This window comes from Colobus angolensis, unplaced genomic scaffold (genome assembly GCF_000951035.1).
Source record: "Colobus angolensis palliatus isolate OR3802 unplaced genomic scaffold, Cang.pa_1.0 Scaffold9, whole genome shotgun sequence".
Taxonomy (NCBI): domain Eukaryota; kingdom Metazoa; phylum Chordata; class Mammalia; order Primates; family Cercopithecidae; genus Colobus; species Colobus angolensis.
The window spans coordinates 447,012-452,878 of NW_012122931.1; the positions used below are offsets into that span (position 1 = coordinate 447,012).

Below are 5,867 nucleotides of genomic sequence, written 5' to 3' on the forward strand. Positions count from 1 at the left end.
TTTCAAAGTTTCCATTTTTTAAAGTTACCCTTGTTTTTCAAAGGTATTTTCTAAACAGATCTTTAATGGACTATTTAAACCGAATTTAAGGAATTCACACACGACAGTTGACAGGTCTTCACGCAGGCTGGTTGGTAACGTGCTGCCAGCACAGGGCTGGGTGATGCGCACACCCTAAGCTGGGGGTACCTGGGGATGGGGGGCGCTCCTTGAAATGTCCCTCCAGCCACAGGGCAGTGAGGCACGTGCCGCCTGTGTGAGCCGTCAGGGGAGCAGCCGGCTGTGGGGGCGGCGCAGCAGGAGCGTCGTGGGGCCATTCCTTCTCGGCTGGTTCTCTGTGATGGTGGCGTTGGCTCGCCTCTGCTCCTTTCATCTAGAAAGAAGCCACTGACCCTGACGGCCCACCGAGGGTACACTGAGCAGCCGCATTGGTGCTGTCACTTTTTTAAGGCTCTCTGTCCAGACTTCAACCCTGGTTTCTTTTCAGAGTTTCGAAGGATTGATGACTTCCTCAGCGCCCTCGCCGGCAGGCTGAGGGGGACAGTCACGTCCATGTCTTCTGTATTAGAAGGCTGCGGTGATTCAATTCGATTGTCCCACTGCTAAGACCTGTAGGGCAGCTTCTAACATGCTTTTTTCAAGGGGAGAGGAGCAGTGACAAGTCGTGTGTCGGAACTGGATTTGAGAACGCTCTGAGTGACCCCTGGAGGCCGAGGGGGCAGGCTTCGGGCGTGAACTGAACTCCAGACCCCTCTTTGTGTTGGGCGGTGTCATCTTGCTTACAAACTGTAAGACACATTTTCTTTTGTGTTTGTTTTTGTTGTTGTTCTTTTGCAGCACTCACGCCTCTGACAGTCTTTTGGGAAAGAGTAACACCCACATACAGAATTTGTCACATCCAGAGTAGCGCTGTTTCTTGATACTGGCATAACGCTTCCAGGAAGGTTTTCTTTTTTATATTTAAAGTGTTACTTTTCTGTATGATGTGCATGCAAGTTTACCGTAACTTTTCTTAAACTTTTTAGTGCCGTTTCTAGTATATTCCTGTAAATGTCAGTTACTGAAAATGAGTCCAATGTAAGTAGTTTAGCTTGTTTATTGCAATGCTGGCCTCAACACAACAGAATAAAAATGGTAGAGAGTACTCTTTGATGTTTCTGGTAATCATGGACCCTTCTCCTGGGGCATTTGTTTTGTTTTCATAATAAAAAGCAAAAAAAAAAAAAAAAGGACTGTTATTTTGCATTTTCCTGTGCTTTCTGTGGGGGCTCCCAGCCTCTCTCCTGGAGCCTGGAAACGTCTGGAAGCACCTGGTCTGGAACAGCCTTCACTGGTCCACAGTGAGGGTGCTGAGCTCCCCACACTTGACATCCTGTAACCCTTGGCAAAAACACCCAAAGCATCCAAAAGGGGCCCCAAAAAACCATTTAAAGGCAGAATGCAGTGGCTCGTGCCTGTGATCTCAGCACTTTGGGAGGCCGAGGTGGGAGGATGGCCTGAGGCTAGGAGTTTGAGGCTGCAGTAAGCCATGATTGCATCACTGCACTCCAGCCTGGACGACATCTCCCCAAAAAATAATAATAATAACCAAACCATTAAGTAGCCCTTGTCCTGTGCCCTGGCAGGATGAAGGGAGCATCATTTCTGGCCTCACTGGGAAGCTACAATCCCCTTTACTGACAGTTCATTGGTTCCCTGGAACAAGCTGCCCTCTTCGAGATGGCCAGGTTCTGTGCTCTTCTAGTCGACCTGGCCACTTGTCCCCTGCCTCTGCACCTCAGTCTATCCTGAAGTGGCTTCCTGTGATGCGCTCAGTCCTAAGGGACATGCAAATAAAATCCCAAAAGCAGATTTTCCCAGGTTTAACTGCCAGACTGCAGAGGCTGGCGTGCAGCACGGCTCACTGAAGAATGACAGCTCTGTAACTAGGCCTGCTGGAGACGTTCCAGGGGAGAAGATTCTGGCTGGGCCCATGTCTAGGCCTAAGGACCTGTCCAACTCGACCCCAGATGGAGTCGGGGCATGGTGTCACTCTCGGCCAGATTGTGACCCTTATCCAGACCAGCCTCCTTGAGGACGGACATGGGGCCTTGTCCGCCCCAGGCAGATGGTGTCTTCCTCCAGCCTAAGCAGCTTAGTGCCAGCTGGCTTGTGCATGGCCCACACGCCCTGACCCCTGCAGAGACTGGCCCTTGAGCACACATCCTCCCAGCGCTGCACATGACCTCAGACCCCATTCTGCGTGTCAGCGCTGTCTCCCATGCTTGGGGTCAACCCCGCCACAACCCATCCTCGGGGGAGTCCGTGGTGCGGTGAGAAGGTGACACACAGGCATCCCGGATTTGCCTCTGGAGTTTGCTTTCTTCCCAGGCAGGACGTAAACTGAAGAACTGAAAAGATGCAGACAAACCCTACCTAGTGGATGTGTAGTGCTTCTTTGGCAGGCCCGCCTTGCTGTGAGTGTGTCGGCTGGCGGGGCAGGTCCTCCAGCCCCATGCTCGCTCACTCTGCAGCTCCATGCAGCCATCCTGGAAGTCTGACTTCAAACCTCCCAGCCGCAGGCTGCACACAAGCCAGGAATCCCTCAGAAAGGACTTGGGCTGTGCGGGAGGCTGTTGCCGACCAGGCCTCTGGCAGGACATTTGGGGAATGCACTTTGACCCAGCAGTTCCACTTCTAGGATGTTTGCAAATGCACAGCTGCAAAGAGAAGCACGAACAGAGTACAGGCACATTCAGAACATGCTGTTTGCACAGGTGACAACCTTGACGCTGTCACTGCCCATCTGTGGGCTCACGGGAGAGCTGCGAGTCAGAGATTAAAAGCATGAAGTGGGCCGGGTGCGGTGGCTCACACTTGTAATCCCAGTACTTTGGGAGGCCGAGGCAGGCATATCACCTGAGATTGGGAGGGCGAAACCAGCCTGGCCAACATGGTGAAACCCCGTCTCTACTAAAAATACGAAAATTAGCTGGGCGTGGTGGCAGGCACCTGTAATTCCAGCTACTCAGGAGGCTGAGGCAGGAGAATCGCCTGAACCCAGGAGGCAGAGATTGCAGTGAGCTGAGACTGCGGCATTGCACTCCAGCCTGGGCAACACAGTGACTCTGTCTCAAACAAACAAAAGCATGAAGTGAATGCCCAGTCTGTACAGTTGGGCAAGAAAGAAAATGGCAGACATAAGAGGCATAGTACAGGAGGACGCCGTCAGAATCACGTGACCGTGCGCGCACACTGAGGAGCTATGGGACGCGCCCCCAGCTGCCGGCCAGCTTCTCCCTAAGGAGAGCACTTTTGCTTTGCTTTACGCCTTTCTGTATTGCAGGTTTTAGCAATCAATTAGATATTACTGCTATAAAAAATGGGAAGCCAAGTAGCATATTACGAACAAGGATGAAAATAACGTGAGGAAGGGGAGGAGTGTATTAAAGGATGTTTATTTAGAAAAGAAAAATTAGCTTTGACAAGAGACACCTGCACATTTGTGTAGACAAGGAGATGTCAGAGCAGAGGGTGAATCCTTCATGGAGACTGAACACACAGGTGGCCGGCTGTGGCAGCGACAGTGAACACATGTCAGTGTCGGCCTGGGGACAGAGAGGCTGAATGCTTTAAATCTGATGGAGAGCCTGCCTTGCCCAGCCCTGTTACTACGTGGAAATCACTGTACGCCACACATGTGCAACTTACAACTCTCAGGTTTCCTGAATGTGTTTTGGAGCCACTGGCTGGTGGGCCACAAATACTTGGAAGCTACCATGATGCTTCACACATGACGATCATTTTGGTAACTCAAAATATAAATGCAGGCTTGGTGCAGTGGCCCACGCCTGTAATCCCAGCATCATGGGAGGCTTGAGCCCAGAAGTGTAAGACCAGCCTGGGCAACATAGGGAAACCCTGTCTCTATATACACAGTAGTTCGCCTGGAGCCACAGCTACCCGGGAGGCTGAGTTTGGGAGGATCACCTGAGCCCATGAGATCGAACCTACAGTGAGCTGTGATCATGCCACTGCAGTCCAGCCTGGGCAACAGAGTGAGACCCTGTCTCAAAAAAGCAAAAAACAAAATGTAAGTGCGACAAAGCTCCCAGTGAGATACTGCGGCTACTCCGCCATTTATGCTAAAAACAAAAAACTAAAACCTATACAAACTTGAAAAGGTGGTTTATAACGGGGATGGGAGGGTTACTCTTGGCTTGGTTAAACCAAGCATCTAGCAGTGCCCAGGCCTATGCTGTCCCTAGCAGCACCTGGAGAATCTGAATGTCGCAACAGCTGACTGCAGAGTGGACTCTACAGGGGAAGTGTCCTGTGCACCAGTCAGACCGTGGCTGTGCTGAGGGACTCGGGGGCAGATTCTGTGCTGCTTGGGTTCTTAACGCCACAGTTTGATCTTCACATTCATTATTCAAAATCTTCCAGCAAGAATTAGAAATCAAGACAACTGAATGAAACTCGGGTCTGTTTTCCTCGAAGTGTGGTCCTGGGCTCAGGTGCTCACATCGGAATTACATGATTGTGCAAAACTTGGACTGCCCTGTGTCCCTGGAGACCTCGAGCTTGTTTTTGTCTCGGACCAAGATGGCCTCATTTCCATACTGTGAGTACCACATGCTTCGGCTCCTGCTCAGGTATGTCCCGGGTGGCACTGACTCCAACTTCTGCTGTTGCTGCTGCCAGATGAGCAAGGAGGTGTCTCTGTATCGGAGGCGGGCGTAGCCTTCAGACAAGGCCTTCTCTGCCAGGGGGACGCGGCCACTCATCCCCTCCCCTGTCCCGCTGGACTCCTGGGAATCCTGCTGTTCCGAGATGCCCCACGAGTGGACAGCTGCCACAAGCTTCGCACTAAATTAACGGACAGCTTTCCCAGCTTTGGGGTTTAGGGATCCCTCGTTTAATTGAATGGTAGAAATTAGGAATTCAGCCCATTTGCAGGCAGCGTCCTCAGGAGGGTTGTGTGGCGAGGAAATGAGGCGGCCTCGCCATTCTGAAGACACCTGAGACCCATTCAGGGGACCGCACACAGGTCAGAGCGGCGCCCAGCCACAGCTCTTCCAGGTGCAGCTGTGTGGAATTGTTAAGGACGTGGCGTCACACCCTGGGGAGTGATTCTGCCACCATGGCCTGGACCACTGAGCTTGAAGAGATGGATCCAGCGCCCTGAGGAAGGGACATGGTGGCCCCAGACGCAAGCTGCAAGGAGCTCCGGTGGCACGCCCTGCACGCATCTGTCCGAGACGGCTTTCAGGGCAACGGCTGTTCTGACCCACCCTGGGGATCCGGCCCCAGCGTCTGTTCAGGTCTCATCTCTCCCCAAGGATGCTGCTGCAAAGAAACGAACGTGCAGTCAGGCAAGGGGAAGTCAAGCGCCCCGGCAGCGGCGGCAGTCTACAGCGCAGCATCAACTGTCTGGGGGTCAGCGGCCTAGATCGAGCTACTTACCTCCCGTGGGGCAGCCTGGGAGCTGGGTGGGGAGTGAGACGGGCGCCCAGTGCCAGCTTTTTCAGTCACTGGGCGGTGCTGGGTAGGCTGCCTGTTGGGGCTTCAGGGTCTCCATCTGTGAAACAGGAGCCAGCGGCGCTTGAAAGGGCGCGGGTTCCCGGCGACGCCGCCAGGGGTCAGCCCCGGGACCGGAAGGGGCCCCCAGGGCCGCCTTTCTGCTCCGAGCATCCAGCTCCCGGGAGGCCCCTGGACCCAAACAAAAACGATGTCAGGAGAAAACGAACAGGGAAGCATCGCAACCCACTCCCGAACGCCCTCCCAGCTGCGCAGCGTCAGGGACCTCCCCTCCTGGGATACCCGCGCTAGGTCAGCCTCAGCGTCCCGAGCCCCCATCGCGCGTCCCCGCCGCCTGCGCGCACCCT

General features: G+C 53.6%; 1 long non-coding RNA gene across 1 annotated transcript; it reads right to left on the minus strand.

Annotated features, from left to right (window-relative positions):
• Positions 1-1,238: 1,238 nt before the first annotated feature.
• LOC105503969 lies at positions 1,239-5,849 on the minus strand. Its single transcript, XR_001000555.1, has 2 exons — positions 5,446-5,849; positions 1,239-5,328 (listed from the first exon to the last, which is right to left on the minus strand). It is a non-coding gene; the product is annotated as an uncharacterized LOC105503969 (long non-coding RNA).
• Positions 5,850-5,867: the final 18 nt, after the last annotated feature.